Source organism: Hylobates moloch, unplaced genomic scaffold (assembly GCF_009828535.3).
Source record: "Hylobates moloch isolate HMO894 unplaced genomic scaffold, HMol_V3 SCAFFOLD_2, whole genome shotgun sequence".
Lineage (NCBI taxonomy): Eukaryota > Metazoa > Chordata > Mammalia > Primates > Hylobatidae > Hylobates > Hylobates moloch.
In genome coordinates this window covers 151,951,686-151,975,592 of record NW_026652277.1, presented here as the reverse complement: position 1 = coordinate 151,975,592, position 23,907 = coordinate 151,951,686, and the positions used below count along the sequence as shown (strand labels likewise).

Here is a 23,907-nt window from a genome sequence, read left to right as displayed (position 1 = left end):
TCCCTATTGCCCAGGCTGGAATGCAGTGGTGAAATCTCCACTCACTGCAACCTTCACCTCCCAGGTTCAAGCGATTCTCCTGCCTCAGTCTGCCACCACACCCGGCTAACTTTTATATCTTTAGTAGAGACGCGTTTTCACCTTGCTGGCCTTGCTGGTCTCAAACTCCTGACCTCGAGTCATCCGCCCACCTCAGCCTCCCAAAGTGCTGGGATTACAGGCGTGAGCATCCGCACCCAGCCCGTATTTCTTTCAAATTGTGTCCAACTCTACTAAATTTATGTTACTATTATTGCAAAGCAAACTACCCAGAATTTGATGAGCAAAAGCCACTGTCATTTATTTGCTCACGATTCTGTGGATTAGGAATTCAGTTTCACTCATCTGGAGGCTTCTGCTCCCTGTGACGTCGGCTGAGTCTTTCCTTGGCTGCCTTCAGCTGGTGGTTGAGCTGAGCCAGAAAGTCCAAGAAAGCTTCATGTTTGGTGTCTTAGTGCATCTCTATTGGCCTCTTTCTCTCTCCACATAGCTTGGGCATCCTCACAGTAACATGTTCTTAAGATAGACTTAGATGGCTGCTGGCTTCTAACAGGGAGTGCTTCAAGAGAGTCTGTGGAAGCTGACGATCTCCTAAGGCCGAGTCCTGGATGTCTTATAGTGTGACTTCTGCTGCATTTTATTAATCAAAAACAAAACAAAACAAAACGTCATAGGGCCAGCCCAGATTCAAGGGGAAGGAAAGTAAACTTCACCTCTCAATATGAAGAGTGGCAAAAAGAAACTGTGTCAAAGTTTCTTTCTTTTCTTTTCTTTTCTTTTATTTTTTTTTCCTTAGAGACAGAATCTTGCTGTGTCGCTCAGGCTTGAGTCCAGTGGCTGGATCATAGCTCACTGCAGCCTCAACCTCCTTGGCTCAATCATGGTCCCACCTCAGCCTCTCGAGTAGCTAGGACAACAGGCACCCAGCACTACACCTGGCTAAAACTTTCTATTTCACTAAAATATAAAATAATTTTTCAAACTGTATCCAACTGTACTGAATTTATCTATGATCTTTTTTTTTAAATCTGAACATTTACAGGAGAAGAATATTAAGGACTCCTAATACGAGATCAGACAAACAGTGTTGGCCTCTCAACTAAATTGTTTCCGAGCATGGTAACATTGGGCAAGGCATTTAATATTCTAAGCCTTAACTATGTTTTTTTTCTTTTTTCTTTTTGAGACAGAGTCTTGCTCTGTCGCCCAGGCTGGAGTGCAGTGGTGCGATCTTGGCTCACTGCAAGCTCCGCCTCCGAGGTTCACGCCATTCTCCTGCCTCAGCCTCCCGAGTAGCTGGGACTACAGGCGCCCGCCACCACGCCCGGCTTATTTTTTGTATTTTCAGTAGAGATGGGGTTTCACCGTGTTAGCCAGGATGGACTGGATCTCCTGACCTTGTGATCCGCCCACCTCAGCCTCCCAAAGTGCTGGGATTACAGGGATGAGCCACCACGCCCAGCCTCTAAGCCTTAACTTTCTAAGGCTTATCTGTAAAATGGATTTAATAATAACACCTCAGGCTGGGCACGGTGGCTCATGCCTGTAATCCTAGCACTTTGGGAGGCTGAAGTGGGTGGATCACTTAAGAGTAGGAGTTCGAGATCAGCCTGGTCAACATGGTGAAACCCTTTCTCTACTAAAAACATAAAAATTAGCCAGGCATGATGGCGCACACCTATAGTCTCAGCTAGTGGGGAGGCTGAGGCAGGAGAATCACTTGAACCCAGGAGGTGGAGATTGCAGTAAGCCAAGATCACCCCACTACACTCCAGCCTGGGTGACAGAGTGAGACTCTGTCTCAAAATAATAAAATAACAATAATAATAACAATAATACCTCAAAGAACTGTTATGAGGATTAAATGACCTAACGCATGTAAAGTATTTAGCCCCAATGCCTGGTACGCACTAAGCACTCAAAATGTGTTAGATATTATCAAGACAGACCTCAAAATTATGACCTACCTCTATAGCTTACTTTTCTGAACTTTTAGTTGTGGTAAAAGTCGTGATTTTACTGATGAGTTGGCCTGAAAACAAGCTGCTATGAAACCTCTGTGCTCTGGGATTTTATTGATTAAAGGTCATTTCTCAAAAGACCTGCACATCATCAACAGGTTGATTCTCTCATTTAGTTATTTAGTTGTTTCTGTAGGCTTAGGAAGTAGTGAACATAATTAATTTATCTTCTATAGATAGTTGTCCCTGGAGCACTGCAATGGTCTAGCTTCAGTGTTAAAAAGGTATTTCATTTGCGCAAGATCTCATTAAATCAAATGACACCAAATTACTCTGCTTTTTTAGTTACATATGCACAAGGCACTGAGGGACAAAGAGATATCGAAATATTTATGTCCAATGTATAATTTGTTATCATTGATGAGTTTTGACCTAATTTAATCAATTTAATATGAAATTTTGTTTTCTAGTCTGTCTTACATAAAGAATTAAAATCCATTTGAAATTCAAAATCATAATCCATGTAACTCATCAACACTCTGAATGATCTTTCAAATCTATTATTCCCCATTCACTAAAATATTTCTCATTAAAGCCTCAAAAACTTGGAGGGCATTCCATCCTTCTGTTTTCTTTAGTATCAAGCTCTTTTGTTTTGTATTTCTTTTGCCTTGTGGACACTTATCCATCCATATCTTAACTTTCCCTTTCAGTTTACCAGAGCGGTGGTGGCTCATGCCAATAATCCCAGTGCTTTGGGAGGTAAAGATGGGAGGATTGCTTGAGCCCAAGAGTTCAAGACCAGCCTGGGCAACATAGCAAGACCCTCAGGTCTCCAGGAAATAATAAAAAAAAAAAATAGCCAGGCTGGTGGCACACGCCTGTATTCCCAGTTACTCGGGAGGCTGCGGTGGGAAGACCACTTGAGCCCAGAAGGTTGAGGTTGCAGTGAGCCATGATCACACCACTACACTCCAGCCTGGACAACAGAGTAAGACCCTGTCTCAAAAAGAGGAGAGGAGGGGAGGGGAGGGGAGGGGAGGGAAGGCGAGGGGAGGGGAGGCGAGGGGAGGAGAGAAGGTGGTCCTTCCTGTGGATCGCTCCTCCTTGGAATACTCAGTTGTGGCTTCTGTGGCCCGGCACTCCAGTCTCTCCTCCTACTTGTGGGTGATTTCTTAATTTCCTTTCAGGCCTTCCTGCTCTGTCCTACCAATAATGTGGGGATGGCTCAAACTCAGTCCTTGGCTCACCGGCCTCTCACCATCTCTTTGCCCTTTCCCTCTTACTGTAGTTCTCCATCTTTCTCACTTTCCCATCCACTCTCCCTCCTCCTCCACATGCAGGTTCATTCATTCCTGTGCTTTAAATGTAATCTGTTATTCAGAAACTTAGTTCCCTGAATGCCAGACCTCTGTTCCCAATTGTTTACTAAACATTACCATTGAAATGTCTCACACGCATCTTGAGCTAGTCCTGTTCAAAACCCAACTCTTGGTTTTTCTTCCCGTTTTTCTCTATTTCAGTAAATGATACTACTACGTAACTCATTTGTGAGAGCGAGAAATCTAGAAATTATTTCTCTTTCTTTTCTCCCAACGTCAGTGCAATTCATCAGCATATTCTATTGCATTTACTTCCAAAATACATTTCTTGGCCAGGCGCGGTGGCTCACGCCTGTAATCCCCCCACTTTGGGAGGCCCAGGTGGGTGGATCACCTGAGGTCAGGAGTTCAAGACCAGCCTAGCCAAGATGGTGAAACCCCCTCTCTACTAAAAATGCAAAAATTAGCTGGGCGTGGTGGCGCATGCCTGTAATCCCAGCTACTCCAGAGGCTAAGGCAGGAGAATTGCTTGAACCCAGGAGGTGGAGGTTGCAGTGAGCCGAGATCATGCCACTGCACTGCAGCCTGGGCAACAGAGCGAGACTCCATCTCAAAAAAAAAACAAAAAAACCAAACATTTATTTTTAATTCCTTTCTCTTTATCTCCAGGGCCTATCCCTTGGTGCAAGCCACCACCATCTTTCTTTTTTTTTTTCTTTTTTCTTTTTTGAAACGGTGTCTTCCTCTGTCACCCAGGCTGTAGTGCAGTGGCGTGATCTCAGCTCACTGCAACCTCCACCTCCAGGGTTCACGCCATTCTCCTGCCTCAGCCTCCCGAGTAGCTGGGACTACAGGCACCCGGCTAATTTTTTTGAATTTTTAGTAGAGTCGGGGTTTCACGGTGTTAGCCAGGATGGTCTTAATCTCCTGACCTCGTGATCTGCCCGTCTCGGCCTCCCAAAGTGCTGGGATTACAGGCATGAGCCACCACGCCCGGCCCGCCACCACCATCTTTCGCCTGGACTCCTTAGTAAAATCTCTTAACTCATCTCTCCCCATCTTCTTTCTCCCTGCCTTCTCCTCCTTAACATCCCCATGAAAAAATTACAGCACTTTAGACAAATTAACATCTTTCTCATAGTAATAAGGTTTTCCTGAGGGAAGAAGGCATTGAGAGAGAAAAGTACTTCCCTAGAGTCACATAGAGAAATGGCAAATGTGATGTTAGAAGCCAGGTTCCTTTTTTAGTGGCAATAAACTCTCGTATTTTCTCAGTTATCTGCTGTGTGTTTTTTTTTCTCTCTCTCTCTTTTTGACTTGCTTTCTTTTTTTGAATTAAAAAAGCATTTTATTTTGTGAAGAATTGAGTTATTTGGACCTTCTTGAGTATAGGTGATGCTAACATGCTTTAGTTTAAATTTCATTATCCAACTCCACCAAACTCAGGGCAAAAAAAAAAAAAAGTCACAAGGATTGGAAAAGCTACCAGAGGCTATAAAACCCTGTCAGAAGGAAATGCCTAAACTAGAATGAACAGGCATATCCAAACATTGAGTATTTCCACCTTGGAAATCTTTTTTTTTAAGTGGTTTACTAAGCCAGAGTTTAATAATTATGCTAATGAACATACTTGTTATGAGTTTTACCGTATGTCAGCCAACCACTTTGCATAGTTTTCAAAGTCCTCCCTGTTCTGCACACATCAGCATACCTTGCCTCAACTTCCTTCACTCCTTGGCATAACTCCCCACCTCTGATCTCTCAGGAAGTTCGTTTTGCTCACAATTTCACCCTTACTCCATACTTAGCTAAATTCTACATATGTTTCCAGAGCCAGCTTTAGTTCCATGTGATCTATGACACTTACCCAGCTACTATTTTTTTGTTTCGTTTGTTTTGTTTTGTTTTGTTTGTTTTGTTTGAGATAAAATCTAGCTGTGCCGCCCAGACTAGAAGGCAGTGGCACAATCACAGCTCACTGCATCCTCGACCTCACTGGCTCAAGCGATCCTTGCACCTCAGCCTCCAGAGTAGCTGGAACTATAGGCATGAGCTGCCATGCCGGGCTTTTTCTTTCTTTCTTTTTTTTTTTTTTTGTAATTTTTTTGTAAAGATGAGGTCACCCTGTGTTACCCTGGCTGCCAGCTACTATGAATTGCACAGATTGCTTTCTTTAAATGCAATTAAATTAAGAGGTGAGAGCCGGGCGCTGTGGCTCACACCTGTAATCCCAGCACTTTGGGAGGCTGAGGCAGGTGGATCATGAGGTCAAGAGACTGAGACCATTCTGGCCAGCATGATGAAACCCCGTCTCTACTAAAAATACAAAAATTAGCTGGGCATGGTGGTGTATGCCTGTAATCCCAGCTATTCAGGAGGCTGAAGCAGGAGAATCACTTGAACCCAGGAGGTAGAGGTTGCAGTGAGCCGAGATCACACCACTGCACTCCAGCCTGGGTGACAGAGAGAGACTCTGTCTAAAAAAAAAAAAAAAGAGCTGAATGCTACCAAGAAGCAGCTTTTCCACTCCTTCTGGAATCTCTGCCTGGTTCAGCCCGCCTGCCTCCACCATGTCCATCAGAGTGACCCAGAAGTCCTACAAGGTGTCCATCTCTGGCCCCCGGGCCTTCAGCAGCCGCTTCTACACGAGTGGGCCCAGTGCCTGCATCAGCTCCTCAAGCTCCTCCTGAGTGGGCAGCAGCAGCTTCCGGGGTAGCCTGGGTGGAGGCTATGGTGGGGCCAGCGGCATGGGCGGCATCACCGCCGTCACAGTCAACCAGAGCCTGCTGAGCCCGCTTAATCTGGAGGTGAATCCCAACATCCAGGCCTTGCACACCCAAGAGAAGGGGCAGATCAAGACCCTCAACAACAAGTTTGCCTCCTTCATAGACAAGGTACGGTTCCTGGAGCAGCAGAACAAGATGCTGGAGACCAAGTGGAGCCTTCTGCAGCAGCAGAAGACAGCTCGGAGCAACATGGACAACATGTTTGAGAGCTACTTCAGCAACCTTAGGCGGCAGCTAGAGACTCGGGGCCAGGAGAAGCTGAACCTGGAGGCAGAGCTTGGCAACACACAGGGGCTGGTGAGGATGAGATCAACAAGCTTACAGAGACGGAGAATGAATCTGTCCTCATCAAGAAGGATGTGGATGAAGCTTACATGAACAGGGTAGAGCTGGAGTCTCGCCTGGAAGGGCTGACTAACGAGATCAACTTCCGGAGGCAGCTGTATGAAGAGGAGATCGGGAGCTGCAGTCCTAGAGCTCGGATACGTCTGTGATGCTGTCCATGGACAACAGCCGCTCCCTGGACATGGACGGCATCATCGCTGAGGTCAAGGCGCAGTACAAGGAGATCGCCAACCGCAGCCGGACTGAGGCTGACAGCATGTACCAGATCAAGTATGAGGAGCTGCAGATGCTGGCTGGGAAGCACGGGGATGACCTGCAGCATACAAAGACTGAGATCCAGGCCGGGCGCAGTGGCTCATGCCTGTAATCCCAGCACTTTGGGAGGCCGAGGCGGGCTGATCACGAGGTCAGGAGTTCAAAACCAGCCTGACCAACATGGTGAAACCCTGTCTCTACTAAAAATACAAAAATTAGCCTGGGGTGGTGGCGCATGCCTGTAATTGCATCTACTCAGGAGACTGAGGCAGGAGAATCGCTTGAACCCGGGAGGCGGAGCTTGCAGTGAGCCGAGATCGTGCCACTGCACTCCAGCCTGGGCGACAGAGCGAGACTCTGTCCCAAAAAAAAAAAAAAAAAAAGACAGAGATCTCCAAGATGAACCAGAACATCAACTGGCTCCAGGCTGAGATTGAGGCTCTCAAAGGCCAGAGGGCTTCCCTGGAGACTGCCATCGCAGATGCCGAGCAGCATGGGTAGCTGGCTGTTAAGGATGCCAAGGCCAAGCTGTCTGAGCTGGAGGCCGCCCTGCAGTGGGCCTAGCAGGACATGGCGCGACAGCTGCGTGCGTACCAGGAACTGATGAACGTCAAGCTGGCCCTGGACATCGAGATCGCGACCTACAGGAAGCTGCTGGAGGGCTAGAAGAGCCGGCTGGAGTCTGGGATGCAGAACATGAGTATCCAGATGAAGACCACCAGCGGCTATGCAGGTGGTCTGAGCTCAGCCTATGGGGGTCTCACAAGTCCCAGCCTCAGCTACGGCCTGGACTCTAGTTCCTTCAGCCACATCAGCTCCACCAGGGCTATGGTTGTGAAGAAGATCAAGACCCGCAATGAGAAGCTGGTGTCCAAGTCCTCTGATGTTCTGCCTGAGTGAACAGCCAAGGCAGCCCCTCCCAGCCTGCCCCTCTTGTGGCTGCCCCAGAGCCCAGGAGGGAGGCCCCTGTGCAGGGTAGCACAAGGAACAGGAGACCCACCTGAGGCTCAGCCCTAGCCCTCAGCCCACCTGCGGGGGAGTTTACTGCTTGGGGATCCCCCCTTGCCCATGCCTCCAGCTACAAAACAATTCAACTGCTTTTTTTTTTTTTTGGTCCAAAATAAAACCTCAGCTAGCTCTGCCAAAAAAAAAAAAAAAAAGAGCTGAATGCTTCTTCAACTCTTAGTAAATACTGATTTCTATAATAATTATCCTTTACTGATTGATTATAACGAACAAGTAGCATTTCCAAAACACTTAATTGACAAAATGGGCCAGGCATGGTGGTTCACGCCTATAATCTCAGCACTTTAGGAGGCTGAGGCAAGAGGATTGCTTGAGTCCGGGAGTTCAAGGCCAGCTTGGGCAACAAAGTGAGATCCTGGTGTTGGCGGTGTAGTGGTGAGCATAGCTGCCTTCCAAAGTGAGATCCTGTCTCTACAAAAAATGAAAACGTTAGCTGAGCACAGCGGCATATGCCTGTAGTCCTAACTACTTGGAAGGCTGAAGTGAGAGGATCGCTTGAACCCAGAAGTTGGATGCTGCAGTGAGCTAAAATTGCCCCACTGTGCTCCAGCCCGGCCAACAGAGCAATATCTCGCCTATAAAAATAATAATATGATAAACAAAATGAAAAATTTACAAAATGTCCAATGATCATCTCTCCCTTGTGACTCACAACTCAGAAATGCTGGTGTCCTTAGCCTTGCCTCACCAATGAGGATACTGGTCATGAGGAAGCATAAGTAACTTCCCCATGGTCACACAGATAAGAAGACTCACGTCGACTGATGACATTTGAGATTCTATTCCCATTACATCACATGACTTCTCTGGCAACTACTGTGGTTTTTCGCTGAGCATTCTATGCTGACCATCTGTTACAGCACGAACTTGAGAAAATCGAAGTGAACTTCTTTGTTCTCATGCTTACATTTCAGATTCTTCAGCCTAGGATTCGAAGAGAATCCACTTTTAATTCTACCTTCTAAATTGCCACGGGTTCCCACTTCCACATCCTTACTGACTGTCTGCATTGCCATTTCGCAAGCTCAGGTCACCTTGAACCTTACCTGGAGAACTGCCACCATCTTTTTAATGGCCTCTTACTACTGTCCTGCTCCTGGCCTCCTGCTACTATTCCCCATAGAATCCTCCAGGTTGCCATCTATAAGGGCTTTTTTTTTTTTTTTTTTTCTGAGACAGAGTCTCGCTCTGTTGTCTAGGCTAGAGTGCAGTGGCACAATCTCAGCTCACTGCAACCTCTGCGTCCCAGGTTCAAGCGATCCTCCTGCCTCAGTCCCCCTAGTAGCTGGGATTACAGGCACACGCCACCATGCCCAGCTAATTTTTGTATTTTTAGTAGAGACGAGGTTTCGCCATGATGGCCAGGCTGGTCTCGAACTCCTGACCTCAGGTTATCCACCTGCCTTGGCGTCCCAAAGTGCTGGGATTACAGGTGTGAGTCACCGCACCTGGTCCTAGAAGGGCTTTCTAAAATACAAGTGGGACCTTGATATCCCTGTGCTTAAAATATGTCAGTGGTTTATCGTGACTCTCAAAACAGAGCCCTAATTCCTTACCCTTATATTTATATAGCTGAGATGGGGCCCTGGCTCAGCTCTCTGCCCCCTCATCTCTTCTTCTTTCTCCTGCTTCTCCTTCCTCATCCACTGGACTCCATTCTCCAACCATGCAGAATAGCTTACTCTTCCCCAACTGCACTATCCGGCTACCCAGCCGAGGGCTCTTAACCCAGCATCCACACATCCCTTGGGGGGCAGGAGGATGTCAATGGAGGAAATTCAGAACTTGGATGAAAAAAAAAATTACACATTCATTTTCACTAATCTCTAGCTGAAATCTAGTCTCTCCGATTATAAATGTAGCCAAAAACCACAGTCGTTTTACCAGGACCTGCAATTTTGTCACTAACAAAAATCACAGATATTTTCATGTCACATGACAGTTGTTCAAGGCACCATATCGTTTATGCTCATCATTACTGAGAAATTTACAGTAATTATTAGCTTTCCTCTAGACTTTGTTATCTAACACATTAATAAAGATTCACTGGCTGGGCGTGGTAGCTCACGTCTGTATTCCCAGCACTTTGGGAGGCCAAGCGGGGAGGATCAGTAGTTGCAGACCAGCCTGGTCAACATGGTGAAACCCCATCTCTACTAAAAATACAAAAATTAGCTGGAGGTGGTGGTGCACATCTGTAATCCCAGCTACTCAGGAGGCTGAGCCAGGAGAATCACTTGAACCCGGGAGGCGAGGGTTGCAGTGAGCCGAGATAATGCCATTGCACACCAGCCTGGGTGACAAAGTGAGCCTCTATTTCAAAAATAAGATAAAATAAACACAAATTTATAAGTAAAATACTTGGTCACAAAAGGACAAATGCTGTATAATTAAATTTACATGAGGTACTTAGAGTAGTCCCATTTATAGACAGAAAGTAGAATGGTCCTTGCCAGGGACTAGGGAAGAAGGCAGATGAGGAATTACTATTTCATGGGTATGGAGCTTCAGTTTGGGAAGATGAAAACAGTTTTGGAGATTGGATAGCGGTGATGGTTGCCCAACAATGTGATTGTACTAATACGACCAAACTGCACACTTAAAAATGGCTAAAGTGGTAAATTTTATGTGATGTATATTTCATCACAGTGAAAAAAAAAATACAGCACAGTATATTAGATGGGAAATGTGCTGAAGAAAAATAAAGACAGGAAGGTGAGTAGGAAGGACCAAGGGGTCAGAGGCCAAGATAGACTTCACTGCCAGAGGGTTCTTTGCTGTTGTTTTTGCTCAGGACCTGAGCTATCTGCACAGCCACGTGTTCAGAAAAACTTGCCACATGACCTGAATCTTTCATCTGATTGTCAGTGGGTGCAAAAGTGAAGCTTTTCTCATGTGTGTTGCTAAAATCCTGAAAACCGAATGCCTTTCATTCCCCTAGCACCTTCTGGATGTACACAGGTGAAATCCTCAAAAGGAATAATGGGATGTCAAATTGTTACTGGGATGGGGCCATTTATCTTACCATTTGTCTGCATTTTAGTTTGACATGAGCACTTTTCTGCCATGCGTCATCAAGGAATTATGAGGCCATTCGAGGAGGTGAAGTGACTAGTTTTTGAAAATCAGATAATTATATCTGATTTATGTCTTCAGTGTCTCCATAAATCATCTTAATATTCAGGCTTCCTTGAGTTTGGCTTTATACTTACTAACTTTTTCCTAACTCACAAAAGATAACCAATGTGGATTCCAAGTCTGCTTGCTTTTAGTAAGTGGTGTGATTTCTGTTCTTTTTGACATTTAGTAGAAGGTAGAAGTTCTTATTAAAGTAAATATTATCAAATCTTGAGGTTTAAAGGTTTGATATCAAAGTTTGATCTACACAATGTCAAAACCTGTTTGTAAAGTGAAACTTCTATCTAATCAAGGCTGTATGAATGTCAATCCTACAGCCTAGGTGTTTTTGCTTGTTTTTCTTTTTAATAGTAGTTTGGCAAATAAATAAACACAGATCTAATTCTCTCATTTGCCTCTAACCTAAAGTTTTTACCATTTGGGTACATTGACCAGTAAAGCCTCTTGAAATATTAAGTCTAATACTCCTTTGCAATGTTATCTTGGTAAGTTGTAACTATTTAAGACTTTTTTTGAAGTATACAAATTGTTTTCAATGGAATAGTGAGATTTGTACAGCTTATTAGAAACTGGCAAATTATGAGCCATTTTACATTATCTAGATCCTAAAGTACAGATTGCAGGAGCTTAATTCTTCAGACCTTAAAAATATTCTCTCCCTCTTCTTGTCTTTTATGGCACACAGATGAAAACAGGGAGTTTATCTGAAAGCACAGTCTGGAAACAAGAGAGTTATCCAATTATGAAGATGATAAACGACTTAGGGAATCACCTTCCGTGCCCATGGTGCTATCATTTAATTTCCCTCTTTTGTCTTTTTTTATTCTGTCAAATGAGAACTCTGACATTTTGATCATAGGGAAGATGTATCAGTAGTACTTCCAACCTTCTTTAAAAGATGGAAATATTTAAGTGACTGTTCAATCAGAATCCTTGATAGAGTAAGTGACTAGCTTAAGTGTTTTAAGGTCAGTCATGTCTACTGCCAAAAGCTTTTTACAGCCATTTCTTTCCTATTCGAATGCATTTTGGATCCTTTTCATCTTTTTCTCTCACTTTTCTTTATCTACTTAATCTAATGTTTGTAAAATAATTCCTTCTCCTAGAACATGTAACCTATTCCTGGGCTTCATTTTCTTTTTTTTTGAGACAGAGTCTCCCTTTGTCACCCAGGCTAGAGTGCAGAAGCACAATCTTGGCTCACTACAGCCTCTACCTCCCGGGTTCAAGCTATTCTCCTGCGTCAGCCTCCCGAGTAGCTGGGATTATAGGCGCCAGCCACCACGCCCAGCTAGTTTTTGTATTTTTATCAGAGACAGGGTTTCACCATGTTGGCCAGGCTGGTCTTGAACTCCTGACTTTAGGTGATCCGCCCACCTCTGCCTCCCAGAGTTTTGGGATTACAGGCGTGAGCCACCACACCCGGCCCCCTGGGCTTCATTTCAAAACAAATTCCATTTGTGCAGAGTAATGAAGTCTTTAAGGTTTCACTAAAGGAACTACTCTGGGTGTCACTTTCCTCATCTGTAAAACGAGTCTCACTTTCTTTGTCTATAAAATGGCAAAAGTTTGCTTCACCTCTAAGAGTGTACAATTTCTGCAAAATGATTTGCTCTCTTGCCGTAATATGTGTCAAAAAACAAAATTTCAAAAAATCTAGTTTTTTTTTTGAGAGAGAGTCTTGCTCTGTCACCCAGGTTGGAGTGCAATGGTGCGATCTTGGCTCACTGTAACCTCCGCCTCCTGGGTTCAAGTGATTCTTGTCCCTCAGCCTCCTGAATAGCTGGGATTAAAGGCACGTGCCACCACGCCTGGCTGTTTTTTGTGTGTATTTTTAGTAGAGACGGAGTTTCACCGTGTTGGTCAAGCTGGTCTCGAACTCCTGATCTCAAGTGATCTGCCCGTCTTGGCCTCCCAAAGTTGTTGGATTACAGGCGTGATCCATCGCGCCTGGCCACAAATGTAGTTTATAGATTTCAATTGGCTTTATTGCAATTTTAGAATCAGGCAACAGTTCATCCCATAAAATAGAATAAGTGTTCCAATGAGCTAAGCAAAGGGGACTAGCTTTATATAGACAGAGGAGGCCTGAAGAAAGAAACAAAGAACAAAAAGTTATTCGTCATTTTAAGGCTACTTTCCTTGTTAGGCAGAACAGGGAGACAGAACAATAGAAAAACAACTGATTAACATCAGGTGTCTTTAGGCCACCTTTCTTGCATAAGAATCAAAGCAAAGGCTTTATTATCATGCCAACTGAAGACTGAAACTGGGCTGTGTGGGATATTGGCTGTTATCTCTCTTTGGATTTCTCGTAAGGTCAGATAACAACTTAGTTTGGGTTTGCTGACGTGGAACTGTAGCATGGGTGACTCCATTTTGATTTTTAGTCCGGTCTGTTGGGGCCTAGTGCAGGAGCTTAGTTCAACAGCCTCCTGTAATTTTTATTTTAAGTGTGTAACTAATGGCTACATCCACCACTCTCCTACAGTAAGGGGGCCTGATTGATTCTCCTCTGGACTCCTTCAGAGGGCTCCTAACAGGGCGCTTCACTGCCTACCTTTCACTCCAAATCATCCCACACATGGCTGAGCTGCAGCTCAGTATCTAATATGCAAGTCCTATTAAGATGTAGATTAGAGGCATGGACCTGGTTGCTCACTGAATTCATTGCAAACCCTTAATGTGGCACCCAAGACCCTCAGCAACAAGCCCTCAAGCAACCTTTCCTGCCTTCTCATCTTCTTCTTCCCTACCTGCCTCTCAGATCACTCATCCAATCACTTCAATATATTTTTTGAGGACTGAATATGTGCTGAGCCCTCTGCTAGGTGCTAGAAACAATGATGGGCCAAACCAGGTAAGTTCCAGGCAGGGCCCTGCACATGTAAAGCCCTGGGTGGGAAGACATGAGTAGTTTATAGGAGGTGGCCCAGAGACCTCTGTGGCTCAAGCAGAGGGCCTGAAAATAAGGAATATGTTTGAACAGCAAAGTAGAAAATAAACTAGCTAGGACTTCGCAGGCCTCCTTAAGAAGTTCTGTCATTATCTGAGGCACAATGAGAAGCTCCATGTATTGAACAGAGCTGCAGCACCCTGCCATTTTCCTCCCCTAAGTTATTGCTTCTACGGGTCCTTCACTGTGAACTACACTCTTCATTTTTTCTGTCTCTGCTTGCTCAACTCACAACCATTATTTGGAACATTAATTTCAAGTGCCATCTCTTCCATGGAAAATGTCCTCCTCATCCTAAACTAAATGGAGCTTGTATTGCTGTCATTTGTCTTTTTTTTTTTTTGACAGAAAATTACAGATTTATTGAAACAAAAGTACACTGCACAGAGTGGGAGTGGACGCCAACAATTCTTATTCTTTTCTTTTCTTTTTTTTTTTTTTTTTTTCTTTTTAGAGGCAGGGTCTTGCTCTGTCACTCAGCCTGGAGTGTAGTGGCAAGATCATATAGCTCAGTGCAGCCTCAAACTCCTGCGCTCAAACAATCCTCCCACCTCAGCCTCTGAGTAGCTAGGACTGCAGGTGTATGCCAACGTGCATAGCTAATTTTTTTTTTTTTTTTTTGAGATGGAGCTTCGCTCTTGTTACCCAGCCTGGAGTGCGATGGCGTGGTCTTGGCTCACTGCAACCTCCCCCTTACAGGTTCAAACAATCCTCCTGCCTCAGCCTCCTGAGTAGTGGGATTACAAGTGCCTGCCACCACGCCCAGCTAATTTTTGTATTTTTTCAGTAGAGAGGGGGTTTCACCATGTTGGTAAGGCTGGTCTTGAACTCTTGACCTCATGTGATCCACCCGCCTCAGCCTCCCAAAGTGCTGGGATTACAAGCGTGAACCACTGCACCTGGCCACATAGCTACTTTTTTATTTTTTGTAGAGACAGAGGTCTCACTGTGTTGCCCAGGCTGGTTTTGAACTCCTGTGCTCAAGTGATCTGCTTGCCTCAGTCTCTGTATGTCTTTTTCTCTGCTACCTATGAGACCTATAGGGTCTGATGTGGTAGCCACCAGCTACATGTGACTATTGAGCACCTGAACTGTGGCTAGTCTGAATCGAGATGTACTTTAGATGTAAAATACACACCAGATTTTAAACACTCAGTATGGAAAAAAAAAGAGAATATAAAATATTTCATTAATAATTTTTTTTTTTTTTTTTTTTGAGACGGAGTCTCGCTCTGTCGCCCAGGCTGGAGTGCAGTGGCGCAGTCTCGGCTCACTGCAAGCTCCGCCTCCCAGGTTCACGCCATTCTCCTGCCTCAGCCTCTCCGAGTAGCTGGGACTACAGGCACCCGCCACCACGCCCGGCTAATTTTTTTTTTGTATTTTTAGTAGAGACGGGGTTTCACCGTGGTCTCGATCTCCTGACCTCGTGATCCGCCCGCCTCAGCCTCCCAAAGTGCTGGGATTACAAGCGTGAGCCACCGCGCCCGGCCTCATTAATAATTTTACATTAAGTACATTTTCGAATGATAATGTTGGGGGGTACATTGGGTTAAATAAAGTATATGATTGAAATTAATTTCATATTTCTTTTTACTTCACTTAATGTGTCCATTAGAATATTTACAATTGTGTCTGTGGTTTATATTCTATTCCTATTGGACTGCACTCCTCTAGACTATACACTTCCTGAGTAGTAAAGGTTTATCCAATTATTCATCTGTTTATCCCCCAGGGAACACTAGCTTGTTCATAGTGGAAGAATCAATGAACATTGTTTAAATTCATTGCCAATTAAAAGAAATACTTTGCAATTTTAGTACACTACCTCCTTTCCACCTGAAATGTGCAGCCGAACTCCACAGTGAAAATGGGTGGACAAGGGAGACAGAGTTTTTTCCAGCCCCTATGAAGGGTAAAGGTATGGAACATGTGGTGTGGTCATGGAGGACACAGCAAGCCAAGACTGCTGATTCAGACAGGTTTCTCTATTTCCAAAACAAGAACTTTTATTGCAGAGTATGGAGGGACCATTAGGACAAGAGGATCTTTGTGGTTTCTCACTGTATCTGCAGAAAAAATCTGAGGTTAAGGTTTAAATTAAACTGACATTTAAAAGAGCCTTTGTAGGCACTTACTATGTGTGTGTTAGCATCTGTTGCTATAGCTAAACTGACACTGATTATTATGAATGATGCTTTATGAGTGATGGAATAAAATGTGGTTTCCTGCTTATGGACATTTCCTGGTGTTGGTTTCATCCTCTTTAATGATGAGATCAAGACCAGGGAAAATTACTAAGAGTATAGAAAACAGATCACAAAGAAAATATTATTAGGATACCAAGCATTTCTGTGATGGAAAAAAAAAAGTATTTAGAACTTCCCAATACCGCCCCTGTAATTTTATGAATTGTTTTGTTTCTGCTGGCTTCTGGTTTTGCAATCAGTTCTCCTTATGATTCACAGAGGCTCCCTCATGACTACCTTCACATGTGTTCCCCTTTTTGTTCAGAGACCTCTGAGGATGAACAAACGTATTTCTCATCATAAAATGGTTGAAGACATCTCTTTGCCCATTAGAAAACCTAATTTCAAGGAAAAGATGTTTAGTTTTAAACAGGTTTTTTCTCTAGGCATATTTTCTACTGATCTCACAAAAGAGCTTCTGCTTCAACCAGACCTGTCTCCTCACTGTTCCTTGAAATGCCTGCTATTTCTCTGTGTTTATCGCAACCTCTATCCTGCTACTGACCAAGGGTTCTCTCTGAATGTTTTACAGTCAGACTCCACTTAAAAACTTGTCAGATTGCTACTGAAGATTAAGTATGAAGAATTCTTGTAGTAGCCCTTCCCATAGGGCAATAGCTCTTTGTACCATAACCAAGGTGATCCTGTTGTAGCTTAGGCTAAACTTAATTTGCCTTCATTTTCCCCAGCTGTAAGAAGCGTCTTGGTAAACACTAACCTTCCGGTCTGAGTCATGTTTAGCCCTCATGATCTGAAGACATCCCAAGAGATCTCTTGTCTTAGTTTATGTTCCTTATCATTTTATCTATTAGAGTCACATCTTTAGGTTAGGTAAGGAGATGGCATCTTTGTGTAAGACAAAATAACAAACATGAAAAGCTATGTTTACTCATTTCTGCTTGCCGACAAAGTAATTTCACAAAGCTCCTGACTCTGTGACAACATACAGCTCTCCGAAAGATACTTTAACAACAAAACAAAATAGAGCACAGGGTCCCCTATGTCTCTTGCCTAGTACAAAATTACTTTCCATAAAAAAACTCTAATACATGTAAATACAAAAATATACAATTAATCTCAAAATATACAAATTGATATTCTAACTTTATTGTCATTATCACATTTTCCAATCTACAACTCACTTTAATACTATTAAATACATACTATTATACATAAGCTATACTATCCTTATAGTAGTCTTATTAAAATATTATATTAAATATAAAAAACCAAATCACAGTAAATAAAAAATAAATACAATCCAAAACATATTTTCCAATAAATAGACAAATATACACACTAGGCCCATACTCATTCCTTACTCCTACACACCAATCTTCCTTAAAAAAAAAAAAAGCCTTCCTAACTATATAAACAATCATTAATCTTATAAATACAACCAGACAATTAATTTATAACAAAAAACTTTACAGGACAAAATAACAAACATAAAAACACCATATTTATTCATTTCTACTTGCCAACATAATTTTACAAAACCCCTGACTCTATAACATATAATTCTCCAAGGCCGGGAGTGGTAGCTCATGCCTGTAATCCCAGCTATTTGGGAGCCCGAGGCAGGCGGATCATTTGAGGTCAGAAATTTGAGACCAGTCTGGCCAACATGGTGAAACCCCGTCTCTACTAAAAACACAAAAATTAGCTGGGCATGGTGGCATGTGCCTGTAGTCCCAGCTACTCGTGAGGCTGAGGCTAGAAAATTGCTTGAACCCAGAAGGTGGGGGTAGCAGTGAGCCAAGACGGTACCACTGTGGGACTCCGTCTCAAATAAACAAAACAAAAAAATACCTCTCCAAGAAAATACTGTAAAGACAAAACAAAATAAGACATACAACTCCCAAATGCCCCCAACATCTCTTACCTAAATCACTATATTCCTTAAAAAATAAAAAGCCCTTGCCCTTGTCTTTTCCTACACACAAAATAATGTCTAGCAAAATTAATAATTATTCTTCTATAACCTATAACCAGATAACTAAATATACTCTTTTTTAAAAAATTGTGTTTTGAGGCCAGGCGCAGTGGCTCACGCCTGTAATCCCAGTACTTTGGAAGGCTGAGGCGGGCGGATCACGAGGTCAGGCGACTGAGACCATCCTGGCTAACACGGTGAAACCCCGTCTCTACTAAAAAATACAAAAAAATTAGCCGGGCGTCGTGTCCCGCGCCTGTAGTCCCAGCTAATCCGGAGGCTGAGGCCAGAGAATGGCGTGAAATCGGGAGGCGGAGCTTGCAGTGAGCCGAGATCGTGCCACTGCACTCAGCGAGACTCCATCTCAAAAAAAAAAAAAAAAAAAATTGTGTTTTTAGACAAGGTCTTGCTCTGTGCTCTGTCACCCAAGCTGGAGTGCAGCGGCAATCACGACTTACTGCAGCCTTAATCTCCCAAGTTTAGGAGGTCCTCCCACAGCAGCCTCCCAAGCAGCTGGGACTACAGGTGTGCACCACCATGCCCAGCTAATTATTTTATTTTTTTGTAGAGACAGGCCTCCCAAAGTGTTGGGATTACAGGCATGAGCCACGAGGCACAGCCCAAACATACTCTTACATCTAAACCTTAATTCTACTTTAATATAACTTCTAAACAAATCTAATACAATTTTATACATACTAAACCTCCACCACCTGTATATAAATAGATTAAAATATTAGCCAAAACAGGTTACTAACGAAACCTCTCTACAAACTACTTCCAGACTATAGTCATCAGTCTATAGCCTGCAATAAGACTGCTAAAGAAAACTAACTTTAATTCTTTAAAAACTTATTTTTGTTTGGTTTGGTTTTAGTCAACACTTTTCACAAGAAAATTACTGGTGAAGTGGGACAGTTCACCTTGGAAGGCAAACTCGTCAGCAACTCCTTCCTCTCAGCCAATACCAGTCAGTTGTTCCTGACATTTGTTTCCCAGCAAATTTTATCTTTTTATCCCTTGAAAAAATACTGACCTTTTTTTTATCCCTTAAAAAAATACTGACAATGTTTTGTCTTTAGTACAAGTTAATTGTCTCTTATTTTACAGACATCTTTATCCTTAGAGGATAGAGGTGTTACAAGGAAATGAAACCGAAAGAAAAAAAACCCATCAAAAAGTCAACAAAAGACATGAACAGACAATTCTCGAAAGGAGATATACAAACAGCCAGCAAACATCTGAAAAAAATGCTCAACATCACTAATTATCAGGGAAATGCAAATTAAAACCACAATTAGATACCACTTTACTCCTACAAGAATAGCCATTATGAAAAAGTAAAAAAAAAAAAACAAAAAACAATTGATGGTGTGGATGTAGTGAAAAGGGACCACCTTTTTTTTTTTTTTTTTTGAGGCAGAGTCTCACTCTGTCACCCAGGCTGGAGTGCAGTGGCGGGATCTCACCTTGCTGCAACCTCTGCCTTCCTGGTTCAAGTGATTCTCCTGCCTCAGCCTCCTGAGTAGCTGGGACTACAGGCAGGCACCACCATGCCTGGCTAATTTTTTGTATTTTTAGTAAAGATGGGGTTTCAACATGTTAGCCAGGCTGGTCTCAAACTCCTGCCCTCAGGCAATCCACCTGCCTCAGCCTCCCAAAGTGCTGGGATTACAGGCATGAGCCACTGAGCCCGGCCAAAAGGGAGCACTTTTACACTGCTGGTGGGAATGTAAACTAGTGCAAGCACTATGGAAAACAGTAGAGAAATTCCTTAAAGAACTGTAAGTAGAACTACCATTTGATTCAGCAATCCCACTACTGGGTCTCTACCCAAAAGAAAAGAAGTCATTACACAAAAAGGACACATGAACATGCATATTTATAGCAGCACAATTCACAATTGTAAAAATACAGAACCATCCTAACTGCCCATCAACCAATGAGTAGATAAAGAAAATGTGATATATACACACCAAGGAATACTACTCAGCCATAACAAAGAACAAAATAATGTCCTTTGCCACAACTTAGGTGTAGCTGGAGGCCATTATTCTAAGTGAAATAACTCAGGAATGGAAAACCAAATATTGGCTGGGTATGGTGGCTCAACGCCTGTAATCTCAGAACTTTGGGAGGCCAAGGCAGGCAGATCACCTGAGGTCAGGAGTTCAAGACCAACCTGGCCTGTTGGTGAAACCCTGTCTCAACTAAAAATGCAAAAATTAACCAGGTGTAGTGGTGTGCACCTGTAGTCCCAGCTACTTAGGAGGCTGAGGCAGGAGAATCGCTTGAACCTAGGAGGTGGGGTGGCAGTGAACTGAGATCATGCCATTGTACTCCAGCCTGGGCGATAGAGTGAGACTATCTCAAAAAAAAAAAGAAAAAAAGAAAGAAAAAAAAAGCCAAATATCATATGTTCTCACTTCTAAGTGTGAGCTAAGCTCTGAGTATGTAAAAGCATAAGACTGATGTGATGGACCGGCTGCAGTGGCTCAGGCCTTTAATCCCAGCACTTTGAGAGGCCAAGGAGGTGGGCAGATGGCTTGAGGTCTGGAGTTCGAGACCACCCTGTTCAACATGGTGAAACCCTGTCTCTACTAAAAATACAAAAATTAGCCGGGCGTGGTGGTGTGCACCTGTAGTCCCAGCTACCTGGGAGGCTAAGACAGGAGAATTGCTTGAACCTGGGAGGCGGAGGTTGCAGTGAGCTGAGATTGAGCCATTGCACTGCAGCCTGGGTGACAGAGTGAGACTCCGTCTCGAAAACAAACAAATAAACAAAAAGAATATTTGAACATATAAAGGAATGGATTGGCACTGATAAAATAGCACAATACCCCAGATGAACACCAAACTGGAAATAAAATTGTGAAGAGATAAAGAACTATAAGGAAGGGGCTCATTTAATGCCTGAAATCCAAAATGCATTATTTTGGCACTTAAAAGAGTGAAAGATTGGTCAGGCTTTTTTTTTTTTTTTGATGGTGTCAGGGGACAGAGTCTTGTTCTGTTGCCCAGGCTGGAGTGCAGTGCTGCAATCATGGCTCATTGCAGCCTCAACTTCACTGCAGCCTTGACCTTCTGGGCTCAAGAGATCCTCCCCTCAGCCTCCTGAGTAGCTGGGACTACAGGTGTTTGCCACCATGCCTGGCTAATTTTTATTTTTGGTAGAGACAAGCTTTCACTGTATTGCCCAAGCTGATCTCAAACTCCTGGGCTCAAGTGATCCTGCCACCTTGGCCTCCCAAAATGCTGGGATTACAGGCATGAGTCACTGTGCCCGGCCAGACTTTTTTGATGTGCCCTCTGTAGGGCAGCTGCCTTCTTCACATGTATATGTATTTACGTATTTTTTTCTTTTTAAGGCAGAGTCTCACTCTGCCACTGAGGCTGCAGTCCAGCGGCGTGATCTTCGCTCACTGCAACCTCCACCCACTGGGTTCAAGCAATTCTCTCATCTCAGCCTCCTGAGTAACTGGGATTATAGGCACATGCCACCATGCCCAGCTAATTTTTGTATTTTTAGTAGAGACGGGGTTTCACCATGTTGGCCAGGCTGATCTTGAACTCCTGACCTCAAGTGATCGGCCCACCTCAGCCTCCCAAAGTGCTAGGATTACAGGTGTGAGCCACCACACCCAGCCTGTATGTATGTATTTTTAAGGCTAGTTAGGTGAAGCAGTGGGAGTGGAGAAGGAACAAAGAAATCTGTAATTGGTTGTGATCAATCAGTTATAAACACCATTGCACTTGGACTGGCTCAGCTGCCTTCTTTAAACAAAAGCCCCATTTAACTTTCGGTACATGGGAAGCCCAAATATGTCTTCCCGTTACCTCCATCCATTGGCTCATCTTTCACATAACAGCTATTCAAATATTCAAAAACTGTTGTCCTGGCCTTTCTGAGTTTTTATCCCTATCTTTCTTGTGTGATCTCTGTATCAGTTAGGGTTCTCCAGAGAAATAGAATCATTAGATGATATATATGAAGAGATTTATTTCAATGAATTGGCTCATGCAACTGTAGAGGTGGCAAGTCTGAAATCTGTAGGGCAGGCCAGAAGTCTTAGGCTGCAGTCTTGAGGCATAATTTATTATTCCTCAGGAAAACCTCACCTTTTGCTCTTAACGCTTTTCAATTGATTAGGTAAGGACCACTCAAATTACCAAAGATAAACTCTTTTATTTTATTTTATTTTTTTTTTGAGATGGAGTCTCACTCTGTGGCCCAGGCTGGAGTGCAGTGGTGTGATCTCAGCTCACTGCAACCTCTGCCTCCCAGGTTCAAGTGATTCTCCTGCTTCAGCCTCCCAAGTAGCTGGAATTACAGGTGCATGCCACCATGCCCGGCTAATTTTTTGTATTTTTAGTAGAGACAGGGTTTCACCATGTTGGCCAGGCTGGTCTCAAACTCCTGACCTCAAATGATCCGCCCTCCTCGGCCTCCCAAGTGCTGGGACTACAGGCGTGAGCCAGCGTGCTCAGTGATAAACTCTTTTAAAGTTAACTGATTGTAAAGCTGACACACAAACTAACCGTTTCAATCTCCTTCACTGTTCTATCTGCTCTTAATTAGAGCATTCCTAGTTTGTCAATACCCCTATTAAAATCAGAAGAACACATGCCACTGCACTCCAGCTTGGGTGACAGAGCAAGACCCTCTCTCAAAATAAATAAATAAATTAAATTAAATTAAATCAGAACAAGTCTAGAGCCAGTACTCCAGATCTGACTCAACACGACAGAGGTCATGGTACCACCTCTGTTTTTCTGGCCTCAATGCTTCTACTGATATAACCTACCCAAGTAGTCCAGAAAATAGATTATACATTTCCTATAAGGCTTAGAGGGAATTTAAATCTCCAGGAATTTTCTACTTGAACTGCTTTTAAACCAGTCTCTCTTATCCCACAAGGACAAAATTGAGTGGGCCTGTCACGGCTCAAATGCAAACAAACATAAGTATATAGTTAAACCTTATTAGGCACGTGAGCAACTCTCCTAGTCTGATTCTGGTTATAGCATATCACAATTGGACCAGGCTTGGTGGTTTGCGCCTAATCCCGGAGGCCGAGACGGGAGGATCACTTAAGACCACAAATTTGAAACCACCCTGGGCAACATAGTGAGATCCCTATCTCTACAAAAAACGTAAAAGGTAGCTGGGTGTGGTGGTGCGCCTGTAGTCCCAGCTACTCAGTAGGCTAAGATGGGAGGGTCATTTGAGTCATGGAGATTGAGGCTGCAGTGAGCTATGATTACGCCACTGCACTCCTGCCTGGGAGACCAAGTGAGACTCTGCCTCTAAAAAAAAAAAAAACAAATTGGTAGCCAGTTTTGTCTTTGGAAAGCTAACTGTGAATAATTACAACATTAAGTAACTCTTATATATGTATTTTTCTTTTAAATGCTTTCAGAGGATTCAGATGCCTCTCTTTTACTACCACCTACTCATCCTTACCACTTGTTACATAGATATACTCAGTACTCTTAATGGATGAGAAAATAGATTTAGAGATTAAGTTAGTTGCTCAAGACCACACATCTAATAGGTGGTAGAAACAACACTTGAAGTCAGATCTTCTAACAGTACTAAAATACTAAGATAAACACCAAAATGACCAAAAACTAAGCTATGAACGGGTAGGTGGATAAGAAAGTTGGAACGGGGACTTTAAAACATGGTTATAATCCAGATTCCAGGAAGCTTGAACAGATGAGGGTGTGAAATTTGCAAAGATTGGATCTGCTATTTTGTTTCTGGTTTTTTTGGAGATGGAGTTTTGCTCTTGTCACCCAGGCTGGAGTGCAATGGCGCGATCTTGGCTCACTGCAACCTCTGCCTCCTGGGTTTAAGTGATTCTCCTGCCTCAGCCCTCAAGTAGCTGGGGTTA

The 23,907-nt window shown here is 43.4% G+C and overlaps 1 protein-coding gene and 1 pseudogene across 1 annotated transcript in view; both read left to right on the top strand.

The window, feature by feature from the left end:
- The window catches only part of SGK1 (serum/glucocorticoid regulated kinase 1), a 151,671-nt gene that overhangs the window by 13,390 nt on the left and 114,374 nt on the right, over window positions 1-23,907 (top strand). The window lies entirely within an intron of this gene.
- LOC116472596 (keratin, type II cytoskeletal 8-like) lies at window positions 5,863-7,608 on the top strand (annotated as a pseudogene).